The sequence below is a fragment of the Melanotaenia boesemani genome, chromosome 5, assembly GCF_017639745.1.
Source record: "Melanotaenia boesemani isolate fMelBoe1 chromosome 5, fMelBoe1.pri, whole genome shotgun sequence".
Classification (NCBI taxonomy): domain Eukaryota; kingdom Metazoa; phylum Chordata; class Actinopteri; order Atheriniformes; family Melanotaeniidae; genus Melanotaenia; species Melanotaenia boesemani.
Genome location: NC_055686.1, coordinates 31,217,536 through 31,235,474, shown reverse-complemented (window position 1 = coordinate 31,235,474; position 17,939 = coordinate 31,217,536). Strand labels below are relative to the sequence as shown.

Genomic DNA, 17,939 nt, shown 5'->3' with positions numbered 1-17,939 from the left:
GGATGCTGGACCTGGTGGCTGCTAGTGGAACCTGGATCCGGTGGCTGCTGGTGGCTGCTAGTTAAGCCTGGGAATCCTCTCGAACCTCCGGATTAGCTCTTGATTGTGTATTTCAGTATGTGAAATCAGAGGTTTAGTATGAGAGCGCGTGAAGCCACTTAAATGCGTGAGTTTCACGACCAATGTGTGAGAGTTGGCAGCCCTGTATGATAGGCTGAAAAGAAAAAATTACATATGCTGACTCACTGGTTTTGTTGATGAATGTTTAGAAAATGTTTCCCAGTGCCCCTGCCCCGTCGCACCGGGGGGCTCCGGTCTGAGTGGGCCGCTGCTCTGTCTGCTTTGGCTGTCCCGGGCTTGGTGCTCTTGGACCTGCTGGGCCTTTGGGGCCTCGGGCTCCCCCCGTCCCCTGCTGATTCTTTGCGGTGTGGTGTGATCACGGCCCCCTTGCAAGTACACATTTCCTCCTTGTTGCATGGCCACACATGCATGTTAACACATGCATGCTCACAAATGTGCTCGTCTCTCCATCCACTTCTCACTAGATGTAGCTGATGTACGTTTATCTGCAGGTACGTTTGATGACTATTGCAATTTTTCATATCATCATCATCCTATTTTTCTTTTGGTATCATGTAATACTGTGGTAGTTTATATTGTTTTTTTGTGATATGTTCTAGGCAGCCTAGACAACTATTATTTCCACATTTTAATCCTGTCCTTTTCTCCCTTTTTTTTTTTCCTCTCTTCCTCTATCTCCCTGTCAGGTTCGGCACTTACATATAAAGACTAAAGAAAATAGGATTACAATAAAAATAATAAAAATATCAAGGGCAGCCATGTATATAACATGTCTCCCTTGGTAGAGCAAATCTGTCAAGCAAAATATGGCACAGAGACCACCGTTCTGTATGTTAGGATGCTGGACAGGACAGGGTAAAAAAAAAAAAAAAAAAAAAAAATAGAAAATGTTTCACTTTCATTAAGATGAATTATTTCAGAAAAACATCCATCCATCCATCCATCCATTTTCTGCCACTTATCCGGAGTAGGGGCAGCTGCCTAAGCAGGGAAACCCAGACTTCCCTCTCCCTGGCCACATTCACCAGCTCATCCGGAGGGATCCCGAGGCGTTCCCAGGCCAGCTGACAGATGTAGTCTGTCCAGCGCGTCCTAGGTCATCCCTGGGGCCTCTTTCTGGTGGGACGTGCCCGGAACACCTCACCAGGAGGCATCCTAACAAGATGCCCGAGCCACGTCATCTGGCTCCTCTCGATGTGGAGGAGCAGCAGCTCTACTCTGAGCCCCTCCCGGATCACTGAGCTTCTCACCCTATCTCTAAGGGAGTGCCTGGCCACCCTGCGGAGAAAACTCATTTCAGCCGCTTGTACTCGCAATCTTGTTCTTTCGGTCACAGCTCATGACCATAGGTGAGGGTAAGAACATAGATCGACCGGTAAATCGAGAGCTTTGCCTTTTGGCACAACTCCCTCTTCACCACAACAGGTCTATGCAGAGTCTGCATCACTGCAGACACCGCACCGATCTGCCTGTCGATCTCCCACTCCATCCTTCCCTCACTTGTGAACAAGACCCCAAGATACGTGAACTCCTCCACTTGGGGCAAGACCCTATTGGAGACCCCGAGAGAGCACTCCAACCTTTTCCGGCTGAGGACCATGGTCTCGGACTTGGAGGTGCTGATTCTCATCCCAGCTGCTTCACACTTGGCTGCAAATCTCTCCAGTGAGAGCTGAAGACCACGGCCGGATGAAGCCAACAGAACCACATCATCTGCAAAAAGCAGAGACCCAATCCTTTTTTTTTTTTTTTTTCCAAAATCTGTTTATTGATTTTCTCATATTAAATTGTAAACATACAGAACATACATAAGAACTACCCATAACACTACCTCCCACCCCCAACAAGGTTCTCAGCCAAAGTACTCAGCCCTCCAAAACATGAATGGATAAAAAAAAAAAAAAAAAAAATTATAATAATGAAAATATACATATACATACATACATACACACAACAAAAATAAATAATAACAAAATATATAATATTATACATGTATACATGTATATATACATACATACCCACAATTAGGCATACACACTTACATACATACACACACAAATTAAGAACTAAGATTGAAAAATGAGCATACAGTTTTACGAGGCCTAAATGGAAAGTAAATAAGAAAGCAGAGTTCACTAGGAGCAATCAACTGTCATCTGATCTTTGTTCATGGGAATCAATGGGTAGAGTGTCCATAAAATGCAAAAAGGGTGTCCAAATGTCTTTAAATTCTTCAGTTTTCCCTTTCAAAATGTATGTTAATTTTTCTAAAGCTAAGTGGGAGGACATCTCTTTCAACCACAGAGCAGGGTCCGGACTTTGAACATCTTTCCACTTTAAAGCTATTACTCTCTTGGCTTGTAACAAACAGAAATCAATTAGCTTTCTTTTCTTCACACTTGCTACAAATTCCTTAGGGTATATGAAACAGACATAGTTTAGGTTCAAGGGGAATTTTGCATTCTGTTAGTCTTGAGATCAGGCAGAGGGTATCCTTCCAAAATGTCTGAAGCTTCTGACACTCCCATATACAATGAAGCAAGGTACCCCTTTCTGTGTTACATTTATAACAATAATCTGGAATATTTGGATTAAAATGGTTTAATTTAACAGGAGTGATATAGGTTCTGAAAAGCCATTTATATTGTAATAATTTGCCTTTTGTGTTAATACTCTGGGTTTGGGCCGAAGAACAGGCCATTTCCCATTCTTCTGTGGTTATATCTATGTGTAGATCATTTCTCCAAGACGATAAATAAGAGTGGGAGTTTTCTTTCGAACTGTTTAGAAGTATGTTATATAGCTTTGATAATTGACCCCTGCCCTGAAGATGTTTAACAGTATATTGTTCGATCTGAGACAATGGGGGTGTCGCATACGTTTTGCTTTGAGCATGTATGAAACTTCTAATTTGTAAATATTTAAAAAAATGCTTCCTGGGCAGGTTATATTTATCCACTAGCTGTTGAAATGACATTAGAGTGTGATCATTAAATAAATCCTTCATTTTACTTATCCCCAAGTCTATCCACTGTTTAAAACCTGCATCTTGCCTCCCTGGCTTAAAGCTATCATTTCTCCATATAGGAGTGAAGCATGATAATTTGATATTTTCATTCAAAAAGGTGTAAGCGTCATGCCAGATAGATATGGTATTTCTTAAAAAAGGGTTGTGTGTTTGCTTCAAGAGGGTTTTCCTTTGTGCTGAGTACATGTAAGAACAAAGTGGAAGTTCTGTTGAGCTGCTCTCCATTTCCACCCAGATTGGAACATCTTTGTTCATAAAATAAAACATGGCCGCCCAAAGTTGAGCTGCCCAGTAATAAAATTTCATGTTGGGCAGTCTAAGCCCTCCCCTGTCAAATGGTAAGTAAAGAAGGGAAAGACGCAGTCTAGGGCGCTTATTGTTCCAAATAAAGTTAGTGATGATCTTTTTCAATCTGTTAAAGAAAGAGGCTGGAGGAGGAAGAGGGATCGATTGAAATAAATACAGAAACTTGGGTAATATTGACATCTTTATGATATTAATTCGCCCAATCATAGAAATCGGCAATAAACCCCATCCATCAAGCATGTCCTCCACCCCTTTAACCAGCGGGTTGTAATTGGCAGACAGAATGCTGTCAACCTCTGGAGTTATTTTTATCCCCAAGTATGTAAGCCCCTCTGCAGCTATGGCGAATTGCGTTTGAATCAGTGGGTGTTCCCTCTCTTCTTTATTTAGCATTAATAAAGCACTTTTAGATTTGTTAATTCTATATCCCGAGAAAAGTCCAAATTCATTTAAAATATGGTTTAATGCTACAAGTGAGGTGTCTAGATTTGATAAAAACAGAACAATGTCATCCGCAAAGAGAGCCAAACGATGTTCCCTTCTTCCAATTGTAATCCCTGTAATTTCAGCTGATTGCCGTATGGCCATAGCTAAGGGTTCAATGGCTAGCACAAATAATAATGGAGAAATGGGGCACCCTTGTCGAGTGGATCTATATAATTTAAAAGGGGTTGAATATCGGTTATTAGTTAAAATTTCTGCCATTGGTTCTGCATATAATAATCGTATCCATTTTAAGTATTTTTCTCCCAATCCAAATCGTTTCAAAATGTCAAAAAGATAACCCCATTCAATTCTATCAAAAGCCTTTTCGGCGTCTAATGATAGAATTGCATGCCCTTTAGTATTTTGTTTTGTAAATAGAACATTCAAGAGCCTGCGAGTGTTGTGAAAGGCTTGTCTGTTTAAGACAAAGCCATTTTGGTCGTTGTCGATAATACTTGGGAGAAGAATTTCTATTCTTTTAGCCAGAGCTTTGGATAGAATTTTGGTATCACATGACATCAGTGATATGGGACGATACGATGTTTTGTCTGAGGGCGGCTTGTTCGGCTTTAATAACAGGGAAATCGTTGCAGCTCTCATTGATGGAGGAAGAAATCCTCTTTCATAGGATTCGTTAAGCACCTCCAAAAGATGTGGAAGCAGTTTGGTTGAGAACTTCTTATATATCTCTACGGGTAAGCCATCAGGTCCAGGGGCCCGCCCACTGTTCATACCCATCAAAGCATGCAGCAACTCCTCAACAGTTAATTTGGTTTCAAGATTTCGATTAGCCTCTTCTGTTATGGTTGGAAAATTAAGTCTGTCCAAGAATCTGTTTTGGTCGTCTAATCCATTTGGACATTCAGATTTGTAGAGATTTTCATAATAGTTTGCAAAGGATGCATTTATTTCATCAGGATCAATTAATTGTCTACCATCTCCAGACTTTATCATATTGATAGCTCTTTCTGTATGTATCTTTTTTATCCGCCATGCCAATAACTTTCCCACCTTCTCTCCATGATCATAATATGACTGTTTTAACCATAACAAGTTTGAGGCTATCTTGCTAGTAGTCAATTCGCTATATTGGGCTTTCAATCGAAGCAACTCCTGCTATTTTTCTGGGATATTTTTGTGGTAGACTTGTCTTTCTAATTCCTTCACTTTCTGTTCAATTGTGTTCAATTGCTCATGATATTTTTTGGATCTATATTTAGTGTAGCTTATTATTTCACCTCTTAAAAATGCTTTAAAAGCTTCCCATTTTATCGACGCGCTGGTTTGATTGGTATTTATTGGTATTAATTGGAGCCACCTAGATTGAAAACGAAATCTGGGTGGAGAGGAGAGTGCCTTAGGAAGTTGTACAGTCATTGAGATTGGGGCATGATCCAAAAGTAATATGGCATCATACCAGCACTTTCCAATTTTGGACAGTAGCGTGTTTGAGATCAGAAAATAATCTATCCTCGAGTACGTTTTGTATACACTTGAAAAGCATGAGTACTCTCTTTTATCAGGGTTAAGACACCTCCAAGTATCTGTGAGATTAAGTTCAGCCATAAATTTTTTGATAACTTTCCGTGTTTGTTGATGAGATACATCGAACCCCATCGAGCGGTCTACTGACGGATCCAAAACACAGTTGAGATCACCACCAATCACGTACTGACCCGGATATGTAGATAAGGATAGAAATAGATTTTGATAAAAGGATGGGTCATCTTTGTTTGGTGCATATACACTAACTAAGTTGACTAGGATAGAGTTTATAGTCCCATTAAGTATGACATACCTTCCTGCCGGATCTATGAATTTGCTATTCAGATGGAAGGGAACCGATTTGTTTAACAGAATCATTACACCTCTAGAATGCGAGTTGAAGCAAGCGGCATAAATCTGACCTGGCCATCTTTTTTGAATCCTACCCATGTCTTTTTTAGTGAGATGACTTTCTTGTATAAATATTATATTGGATTTCATTTGTTTAATTCTACTCAATACCTGTTTCAACTTTACCAATTTGTTTAGGCCCCTTGTGTTCCAGCTGGAAATCTTCAAATCTATTTTGTTGGTCATAAGATTAGTAGTTTTAGCTTATGGAGTGAATATCAACGTTCTGATCACTGACCAGTTTCCCTCCATCTTTCCCTCTTTGCACCTGACACAGAGTGGGAAGAAAAAAAAAAAAAAACACAACAAAAAACATAATGTTCAAATAACGAGGAGAATTAATCTTCAGCATGAGAACACCATACACTTCCCCAAACGAAGTATATGTAAAAAGATAAACTCTGTTAGTGTGAACTCCGATTATGCAGAACGTTTGATCCTCATTAAAAGGAGCAACGTGGTGTGAACACTGACCCATAATCTAACAGGCCCACTAAATTAGACAAATAACCACACACTCGATTCAGCAGTAAGATAATTAAAGATCTGTTAGGGAAGTGAATGAAATTGTAAACACATTCCCAGGTATTACTTGGAACCTCTAAAACAACAGTATCAATAGAGAACACACACTCGCACACAATGGGCAGGATAAAGGAAGGCAAAGGCCCCCATTAAATAACCTAGAAGCTTCATTTCCCTCCTTCAATTAGGCTTACACACAGAAATTCCACGGAGGTCAACGTACTCTCTTTAGACCAATTTCGTAAATAATTCAGTGAGATGATTAGGTAAAATAAAACTCGGAGGGATCAATCAAGCTAGCTTTACCGTGCAGGGTGAAGCGCAGACAATAAAAGGATATGTAAATGAAAAAGACAAATGTAGGAAGCCGGAGGGAAAGATCCGACAACCTATATCAAAGGGTCACTTTTACCAGAGTTGAGAAACTATATCATACCCAGATGTCTTTAGTGTGAGTGACCGGACCGGAGAAGATCAAGTGCTCGCCATCTCCCTCACGACTCAGAGCGGGTGGACCCCCGCGCCGGCGACTGCATCCCACGTAGGTATTGCTCTGCTTCGTGTACAGTCTTGAAGATCCGGCGTTCGCCCGCATGTGTAATCACCAGGTGGGCAGGGTAGAGCATCCCGTAGCGTATATCCATGGCTCGGAACCGGGCCTTTACTCCATCAAATTCCCGCTGACGCTTGCGGGTTTCAGGCGACAAGTCAGGAAAAAAGCCAAGGCGGTGATTTTCGTGGCGCACTTCTCCCAACCTCCTGGCTGCTCTTAGGGTCTTCTCACAGTCCTTATAGTTCAAAAACTTCATGACGATAGTTCTGTGTGTGGTAGAGGACCTGCTTGGGTTTACCTGGCCGACACGATGAGCTCTCTCGATTACAGGTGCAGGAGTGAGCGTTTCTCCCAGAACTTTAGGAAGCCACTCTTCCAGGAAAGCGCCCATGTCCGAGCCTTCCGTTTTTTCAGGGAGTCCGACCAGTCTCAGATTAGAACGTCTTGCCCGGTCTTCTTGTTCCTGAACTTTGCTGCTCAACATCTTGACCGTTTCTTCCAGGCGTTGATTCTTCTGTTGGAGAGTTGTTACTTCATCCTCCGCTTGCGAAATTCTCCCCTCTGCCTCTTCAATTCTCTTTGCATGGGATTCAATATCAACCTTAATCCCATTTATTGCTACCATCACATCCGCAGACTGTTTGGCGATGTCCTGTTTTAGAGAGCGAATCTCACTCAGGATATCGCTATTCGTGGGCATGCCAGGTCTTCCCGTTGTCCCCTCATTTACGAGGTCCATGCTGCTAGCATCGTTCGTGGAGGAGTTAGCTTCTGCATTAGCCGCGTCATGGCGTTGCCCCATTTTAGCTGTTTGCTGGCCTGTTTTACTAATTTTAGGCGGCATGTTTTCCACTGTAGTATTAATCAGGCTACAGATAGTCGACTGTCGAGTTATCTGTAGTATTCCAGGTATATTTCAGAAAGTTAGTGGAGCACCGTGGTACCTGCAACCAGTCAGTGGCACTCCATAACCGGAAGTCCCCAGAGACCCAATCCTGAGGTCACCGAACCGGATCGCCTCAACACCTCAGCTGTGCCTAGAAATTCTGTCCATAAAAGTTATGAACAGAATCGATGACAAAGGGCAGCCTTGGCGGAGTCCAACCCGCACTGGAAATGATTCTGATTTACTGCCTGCAATGCGGACCAAGCTCTGACACCGGTCATACAGGGATCGGACAGCTAATACAAGCGAGTCCGGCACTCCATACTCCCGGAGTACCCCCCCACAGGAGTCCATGGGGACATGGTCGAATGCCTTCTCCAAGTCCACAAACCACATGTAGATTGGTTGGGCAAACTCCCATGGCCCCTCAAAGACCCTGAAGAAGGTGTAGAGCTGGTCCACTGTTCCACGACCGGGATAATAACCACACTGCTCCTCCTCAATCCGAGGTTCGACTACCCCACGGACCCTCCTCTCAAGCACCCCTGAATAGACCTTACCGGGGAGGCTGAGGAGTGTGATCCCTCTGTAGCTGGAGCACACCCACCAGCCCCCCTTTTTGAAGAGGGGTACCACCACCCCAGTCTGCCAGTCCAGGGGAACTGTCCCCGATGTCCACGTGATGTTGCCGTGGCGTGTCAGCCATAACAGCACTACAGCATCCAGAGCCTTAAGGATCTCTGGGCGGACCTCATCCACCTCCGGGGCCTTGCCACCGAGGAGCTTTTTAACCACCTCAGTGACCTCAGCCCCAGAGATAGGAGAGCCAGCACCAGCTACTCCAGACTCTGCTTTCTCATCGGAAGACGTGTTGGTGGGATTGAGAGGGTCTTTGAAGTATTCCCTTCACCGCCTCACAACGTCCCGAGTCGCGGTCAGCAGCCCCCATCCCCACTGTAGACAGTGTTGACGGAGCACTGCTTTCCCCTCCTGAGCCGCCGGATGGTGGACCAGAATCTCCTCGAAGCCGTCCGGAAGTCATTCTCCATGGCCTCTCCAAACTCCTCCCATGCCCGAGCTTTTGCCTTAGCGACCGCCAAAGCCGCGCTCCGCTTAGCCCGCCGATACCCATCAGCTGCCTCTGGAGTCCCACAGGCCAAAAAGGCCTGATGGGACTCCTTCTTCAGCTTGACGGCATCCCTTACTACCGGTGTCCACCAGCGAGTTTGGGGGTTACTGCCACGACTCATCCATATGAGAGTTTTTATTTATGTATAGATCTGATCTATAGATGCACTCGAGACATGATGTGTGGGTGTTGCAGAGGGAAATAACAAATAGACCAGCGAGATGGAAAGAACCACAGTGGGTAGCAGACAAAAGCACCAGGCATTTATAACAACTGTGGTTAGCCTGAACTACTCTTAACTGTTTTCTGTGGGGATGAATGAGCTGCTGTGGTGCTACTTCCTACTCTGTGGGCCTCAGACTACAGTCCAGGACTGACCTGGATCCTCTGATCAGCTTCTGTTCAGTTCTTTCCTGCACTGTTCTGTTCTGTACATTTACCACCCCAGTAGACCACACAGTAATACATGCTGATGCTAGCACACTGTTGTATGTTTTTAGCAGTGACTTCCTAACTCCAAAAGACCTCAGCCTTCTCAGCTAGTGGAGATGAGTTTGGCCTTTCTTGTATAGTGCATCTGTGCTGGGTCAGTTCAGTTTATTGCTCAGGTGAACACCCAGTCACTGCTACTCCTTTACCACATCAGTGCCAAGTCCCTGGATGTTTGCAGGTGTGTTGCAGAATAATTTCCTGCAGAAGTTTATCATGATTTCTTTTGTCTGGTTTGTAGGTCTGTAAAGGCAGCCATGCAGCTTCAACGAAGTCAAGAGAAACACAAACACAGATTTACTGAATGTAACAGAGACAGAACAGAAGGAATAAAAGTCGGCAACATAACAAAGATGGAGGTTAATGATCTGTAAAGAAATATTGGTTTTAATGTGCTCCTCTTTTTTCTGTTGATGATCTGTGCTTTTTCTTTTCTAAAATGTCTCAGTTTATCATCAGTTTAGTAAATCTATTAAGGTTTTCATCTTTATTGCCGTGCTCCATACGTCCATTGATGCAAATGCTAAAGATGAGAAATAATTTTTCTGTTTTTTATTTAAGCTGAGCTCATATTTATAATCTCATTAGTTTCTTTTCATCTTCTATTCATATATAAGTGAATAGAAAGTTAAACCAGTATTATGTTATTAAGATGTTGGGACACCATGAGCCTCCAGAACAACTTCTGTTTCTTTTTGTGTTTATTCAGTTGAAATCTTTAGGATTACATGTAGATACTGTCTATTTACTGAAGGTAGACATGATCACATTCTCAGACACAAGGATGTAAAATGATACATTTATCTTTTCTGTACATTGATGGGTGGATTTTATAAAAGAATGAGATGCTACTCTGACCCTGAACCATGAGATTTTCCCCCCCAGAGTCTGTTAGTCTTCTGGTATTTATTGTTATAATTTATTTTGTAATTTATTTAATTTATTGTTTATTATTATCATTATTTGCATTATAGACTGTGAATAATATCAGTAATGACAGCGACTTGCTGTTCTGTCTGCTGAAAAGTTGTTTAAGTGTCTCCTACAGTAACTCTGAGATGTGAGATTAAACCTCCAAGTTAAAGGGTATTTCAGTCCCTTTAAGGATAGGGGTGCCAGTCCCCTACAAGTAAACAGGGTTTCAGTCCCTGTAAAAGTGAGGTGCCAGTCCTCACCGCAGGAGGTTTCAGTCCTCCTGTAAGTAAAAAGGGTATTTCAGTCCCTTTAAGGATAGGGGTGCCAGTCCCCAAACAAGTAAAGAGGGTTTCAGTCCCTGTAAAAGTGAGGTGCCAGTCCTCACCGCAGGAGGTTTCAGTCCTCCTGTGAGTAAAAAGGGTATTTCAGTCCCTTTAAGGATAGGGGTGCCAGTCCCCTACAAGTAAACAGGGTTTCAGTCCCTGTAAAAGTGAGGTGCCAGTCCTCACCGCAGGAGGTTTCAGTCCTCCTGTGAGTAAAAAGGGTATTTCAGTCCCTTTAAGGATAGGGGTGCCAGTCCCCTACAAGTAAACAGGGTTTCAGTCCCTGTAAAGGTGAGGTGCCAGTCCTCACCGCAGGAGGTTAGAGTCCTCCTGTGAGTAAAAAGGGTATTTCAGTCCCTTTAAGGATAGGGGTGCCAGTCCCCTACAAGTAAACAGGGTTTCAGTCCCTGTAAAAGTGAGGTGCCAGTCCTCACTGCAGGAGGTTTCAGTCCTCCTGTGAGTAAAAAGGGTTCCAGTCCCTTTCTAGTTTTGGGGTACCCCATTGTATGTTTTATGTTTGTCTAATGTCTTATGAATAATAATTTATAACTATAAATATTAATATAAATATATAATTACAACAATAATTGTGGGGAAGAAAATAAACATATATATAAATTGTATGTAGAGCAAACTGTGGTGGCTTTGATACACAGAACATAGAGCAACTGAAGATAATAACCTAAAAGTGTGGGATTGCACTGTCCTATTCTAGAACCGGACAGCAGCAGCTCAGAAGCTGTGGTGATTTTGCTTAAAGCATTGTGATATTTTTGCATTGTGAGTGTTTTCAGAAGTGTTTTGAGAAGCTGTGGTGATTTTGCATAAAGCATTGTGATATTTCTGCATTGTGAGTGTATTCAGAGCTTTAGTGATTTTGCTATGGTATTTTGCATGCTGTATTGTGATATTTCTGCATTGTGAGTGTTATTAGAGCTTCAGAGATTTTTCTGTGGTGATTTTTGCCTGCAGCATTGTAATATTTCTGCATTGTGAGTGTAAATCAGAGCTTCAGTTATTTTCCTGTGGTATTTTGCATACAGCAGTGTAATATTTCTGCATTGTGAGTGTAAATCAGAGCTTCAGTTATTTTCCTATAGTATTTTGCATACAGCAGTGTAATATTTTTGCATTAGGAGTGTATTCAGAGCTTTAGTGATTTTGCTATGGTAATTTTACATGCGACATTGTGACATTTTTCATTGAGAACTTCATTGATTTTGCTATGCTGATTTTGCATGTGGCACTGTGATATTTCTGCATTGTGGGAGAATTGTATTGTGGGGAGGCTTTTAAACACAGAGCTTTAAGTGTTTTGAAAAAAAAAAAAAAAAAAAAAAAAAAAAACTCTCTGCTGTCTTCATTTAATTCCGGACAGTAGAGGATTGAGACAGCAGAACTTTTACTGGATAAATTCTTCTGCTCTGTGGGGGAAAACTGTATTGATTGTTGACTTCTGTTGTGTGGAGAATTAAAACCGGGTTTTGCGAATATCACACCGGACGCTGAGTGAACATTTTGACTGAAGCATCGCACTGGTGGAAACCTAGCGGTGTTAACATAAGCCAGTGGTCTGGTGAAGTAGGTTGATCTGTGATCTCGCAGGTGGTGTGAAGGTAGCAAACTCGGGGACACGATCCATTCACATACATCAGAGTCCATATTTTATAACATGTCTATTTCAGCAGAGCAAGTCCCTCCTGCGGAGGGCAAGAAAGATAACTTTTTAACTCGTGTAAAAAATCAAGCCCAGTCAAGCATTGCAGGCAAAGAAAAAGAGTTTGATTCTTTTTGGTCAGATTGTGTGACTAGAATGCAGATAAGTCAGGTGAATGTAAAAAACCCTGATCCTCAGAAGGTACTTACATGGTTAAAATGTGCAGGATCTGAGGCAGAAGGAGCTAAGGAGGTTGTTAAGAAAGACATGGAAAACGCGAGTAGGATTAATAAGGGTAAGAAGAAGAAAAAATTTGAAGAAGCCGAGAATTGGAGAGCTTTTATTCATCATATCTATATTACTGCAACAGCATTGTATGCACTTCAGCGACACCAGCGTAGCAGACACGGGGGGTCGAGCTTCTCTCCCTCCCGTCCTGATCCACCTCCTTATCAGACCTCTCCAAGCCCTGCTCTACAGGCGCCAATCCTTAATGTAAAAGGAGGATTTTTGGATTGTGAGGAGGCTCGGGCAGACTCTTTGACTTCTCATACAACCCTGTATCCATCACTTCTCCATTCTACATCAATGGAGCAGGATAAGAGGGACAGTTCTAGCAGAAGGAATGTTTCTAGTCAGCTTATAGACCACCCTCAGGAGACTGAGCACACGCCTTGCTCCCAAACTGGACCACTTTCTGGTTCAGACAGAACATTTTCTATGACAGTGGCAGGAGTTTTGAGTGCCACTCCAATAAAAGCCAGCACGAACCCCTTTCTGCAGCAGATGGAGGACATTTCTAGACAGAACCATCAACAGGTCACACATGACTCCACTTCTTCGTGGCATCCTTCTCGGGACCAGGCTCCCTCTGACAGCATGGCCACTTCTGACTTGATTACTTTTAAAAGCACAGAAAACATTTCTTCAGTGGAACCGCAGAGCTCTCTTTCCACCGAGCCACAATTGGGCCCACCATACTTTCTGAATATGCCACAGCGACTTGGAGGAAATTTTCCTCTGATGCAACACCCAGCTGGAGGCTCAGTTTACAAGCCTTATTCTTTGACAGATATGCATTCTCTTACTTCTAAGTTGCCTGCTCTCACTTCTGGGGGACTGATGTGGTGGAACAAAATGATTTCTCTTACTGCGGGGACTCAATTGGCTCTGGGAGATGTGCGAGGGATGGTTGCCTCTTGTACATCCACTCTGACTCTCAGAGAACTTGATTACTTGGCAGGAACTTTTACTCATCCTAATGACACCCCTTTGGGACCTTATGCTACTGCATGGTCAGCTGCACTTGACAGAACATTTCCCCCTCCTGTGGGTGATGTAGCTAAAATGACTTTCCAGAGAGATGACAAAGAGACACAAGAGGACTATGTACTGAGATGCATTACTACATACACTGACAGGGTGGGGCATCACCCCAGCCGTAGTGAGGTCCACTGTTCATTGTTTAAGCAGGCGTTTGAGTCTGGCCTCCCTATTGAGGTTAAGGACAAATTAGGGGACCAGCCTGACCTTTTCCCTTCAGAAGCTTTTGAGCGTTATTGCATGTTTGCTAAGCATCATCTTAATCAGTATGACAAAAAGCAGAAGGAACAGCAGAATCACAAAGAGGAGATGGAGGTCTCAGTGTTGAAACTTCAGTTAGCAAAACTCAGAGATGATGTAAACAGAGAGAAAAAAGGCAAGCAACAGATGGTAGCCACGCCCCCTACTCCACTTCAGGCCCCAGTGACTGTAGCTCCACAGGCCCCTCCCCCAGCTACGCAGCAGTCCTATTATCCTCCATACTCCGGCCCTCCTAGGGGGCGGGGAAATTTCAGGGAACGGGGTGGAAGGGGTGGCCCTAGGCGTGGTGGACAGGGAAGGGGTGGGCCAGGACAGCAGGGGTGTTTCAGCTGTGGACAGCTCGACCACTGGATTAGGGACTGTCCATATGCACCACCTCCACATCAGGCACCCTATGCTTCTGCAGCACCGCCTCCTGGAACAGGGACGGGGGAAGACCGCGAATAGGGGTGCCCACGAGGAACCTATCCAGTCATGGGGGAGGAGGCAGAGCCCATGATGACCGTCAGAGTGGGTGGAAAGTTTGTGACTTGCTTGGTAGATTCAGGGGCAAAATGGTCCACTTTAACCTCTGTTTCACCTGAACTTTTATCCACTGATACTTCGCTATGTTTCCTCTCCACACTGCCCGGTCCCACTGATGGGCAGAGACATCCTCACAAAGCTGAGGGCAGAAATTCTTTGTTTTCCAGATGGAGTGACTGTCAGATTCCCTAATGGAAATATAGTGGACTGCAACTCTGGTCTCATTCATTCTGCCTCACATGGACAATGGCTTCTTTCCACCCCTCCTGCTTCTGCACCCAGCATGCAAACTGAACATGCACGTATATTCTGGCTTCTTTTGGATGACCTCACACCTTCACCACAGTCACTGCTCACCCTGTATGCTCAATGGTCCCCCTGGATCCATCACCATGCTCCCTACTGCCCCCCTCCTGACCCTCCTCACTGTACTATGTTATATGATCGCTGGGACACCAGCACTGATTATTATCACAGATGGACAGATGAGGCTGTGGGGACCTGGGACCTGTCTGGCTCTGGCATTGTTTTGGGCCCCCAAGGTGTGGCTGCTTTAATTGATTTAACCCCTGAACAGTTATCCTTTTATGAAATGTCTCCTTCTGCAGCACCTCATGTCACTCTGGCAGTCAGTCCTGCTCATTCTGCTAAAGATTTAGGCCCTATGTGTAAGCAGGCCTCAGATGCTTCTGACTGGGTAAACACTCAGCTGCCCCAGGTTTTGTTTTCTCCCTCCACTTCACTGTACAAAATCTGTTCCCTCACTCAGGACAAAGCTACACCTGAAACTCTTCTTTTGGACAGACAGCATGGCAGTAAAAAAACTGACCATCCACATAAAGATTTTCTTTGCTCCACTCTGCCCTCTTCCCTGTGGGCTGAGGGGCCTGGTGATGTGGGAACCCCCATGAAAGTGTCTCCTGTCACCTTCGACTATGAGTCCCCCAAACCTGTCTTTTGAGCTCAATATCTCATTTCTGAAAAAGCTATGGCTGGATTGAGACCTGTCATTGCTGATCTCAAAGCTAAACAGGTTATTTATCCTACCTCTTCTCCCTGGAACACTCCTATTCTTCCTGTCCCCAAACCAGGAACTGACATTTTCAGAATGGCACATGACCTCAGACTCATTAACCAGATAACCAAAACCAAACCACCTGCAGTCCCTAATCCTTATACCTGCCTGAACTCCATTACCTGCCAGTTCCAGTTTTTCTCTGTCATTGATCTGAAGAATGCTTTCTTTCACATTCCTCTCCACCCATCAGTTCAACCTCTTTTTGCTTTCACCTTCGAAGGACAGCAATACACTTATCGTGTTCTTCCTCAGGGCTGGGTTCTGAGCCCTGGGATCTTTAACCAATGTCTCAGAACTTTTCTGGAGGACTTGGATATTCCTCCAGGTACCACTCTCTTACAGTACGTAGATGACCTCCTAGTGGCTGGAACGGATATGACAAGCTGTCTTAACCTCACCATGTCCCTGCTACAGAAACTGGCGGACGGTGGCTTCAAAGTTTCAAAAGATAAAATGCAGTTTTGCAGACCTGAAGTTCTGTTTTTAGGATGTCTTATTTCTGGCCAGAATCTGACTGTCTCTCCTGATCACAGAAATGCCATTCTTCATGCTAACAAACCTCTTACTGTTCAGGACATGCTTTCTTTTCTTGGCTTAGTGGGATATAGCAAAACTCATATCCCCTCATACACGGAGCGCACCAGTCCTCTCAGAGACATGGTCACAGAGGCTGGTCACCGTAATCTTAAAGCCACACTCTCATGGACTACTACAGCTGAGGAAGCCTTCATTTCCCTTAAACAGGATCTGGCCTCTGCGGCTGCATTGGCCAGACCTGACTACTCCTTACCTTTTCACTTGGACACCTCATTGTCAGGAAAACATGCTCATTCTGTCTTATATCAACTTAAGGAGGGATCACGCAATATCCTTCGTTATGACAGTGTCACACTTGACCCCATGGAGGTCCGACAGCCAACTTGTGTCACCGCGACTGAAGCTGTTGCTGCTCTACTGGTAAAGTCTGCTCCTGTGGTTCAGTGTCATCCTCTCACTGTACACACTCCTCATGGAGTTAGAGCTTTGTTGGACTCTTCTGCTTTCACTCTCTCTCCTCTCAGACACACAAAAATTTCCCGCATTGTGTGTCAGCCCCATATCACCTTTGAGTGTACCCGTGCTAATGCTGCTGAGGCCTTCCCTGATGGAGAACCACATGACTCTCTTTCATCTTTTCGCCCTGGCCTGTATGCCACACCTCTTTCTGATCCTGATCTCTCACTCTTTACAGATGGTTGTTGTTTCAGGGGCACACAGGGGGAGTTAAGGGCCGGATTTGCAGTGGTCCAAGATGTAAATACACAGGGAAAAGATGGACAGTTTGAAACTGTCCTAGCTGAAATCATTACAGATGAACACAAGTCAGCACAAAAAGCTGAACTAAAAGCTATCATTGCAGCCTTAAAATATGCAAAACATAGAAGAGTGAATATTTTTTTAGATTCTGCTTACATTGTAAATGCTGTACATATGGAACTTCCACAGTGGGAAAAAGGTGGATATCTGACATCCACTCACAAACCAATTAAACATGCCAAACTCATGAAGGACTTAGCACAGGCTCTCTTAGAACCCACAGAAGTAGCAGTTGTTAAAGTCAGAGCACACACGAAAAGCCAGGACAGGCAAGCCAGAGGAAACGCAGCGGCAGATAAAGCAGCAAAAGACGTCACTGGCTATCGACCACAGCTATTTCAGATTCTACTCTCAGAACAGGAGGGACTGAAGGAAATAGAGGAAGAGGAATTGAGAGCATCATCAGAGATTATAAAAACTACTGTTTACTATTCATTTGATATTTAAATTTCTTCCTTTCTTAGACCTTTTTGGGAGCTAATGAAATTTAATATTTTTATATTCTAAAATTATATTGTATTTTTATTATAAAGCAGCACTGTTTAAGCTTATAGGGCCAGTTTCTTATTTTATCCATTTTAGTTGTCTTTAGAAAAATAAATAAATAAATAAATAAATTAGGTCTTATTTCCATACATTCCTTAAATGACAGATAATGAACCTGGACACTGTTGTATTTACAGCAAAGGCATTAATTTAACACTCTGAACAGATGAGAAGTGATATTCTCACTGAAAACAATTCAGCAGATATTAAAATCATATCAGACATACGTTTTATTTTAAGACAAAATTTGGAACTGAACCATGTTTGTTTTTTCTTTTCTTTTTTTTCATAGCCGATTTTTAAGATGAAATTGATCTGTGGCTGCTGTTGTATTCAACTAATCTGTTCTCTCGGTGAGCGTACCAAAAAGTATTCTCCTCCACTGCCTTATTCAGCTCAGTTTCCCCTTCTGGAGGTCCAGTCTCTGCTGGACTCTGATGACCCCCTGGATGGAGAACTGTCAGGGGAGGACACAGAGGTTTGAGACCCCTTAACCATATTTTCTGCAGCTACTACAGTACTGTGTTGGTTGATGAGGGTTTGAAGCTCCGGGAGACAATGAATCTCTCGTACAGT

At 43.5% G+C, this 17,939-nt stretch overlaps 1 long non-coding RNA gene across 1 annotated transcript; it reads left to right on the top strand.

Annotated features, from left to right (window-relative positions):
* Positions 1 to 2,513: 2,513 nt before the first annotated feature.
* LOC121639930 lies at positions 2,514 to 17,263 on the top strand. The gene is made up of 3 exons (XR_006010276.1): positions 2,514 to 2,523; positions 13,948 to 13,954; positions 17,181 to 17,263. It is a non-coding gene; the product is annotated as an uncharacterized LOC121639930 (long non-coding RNA).
* Positions 17,264 to 17,939: the final 676 nt, after the last annotated feature.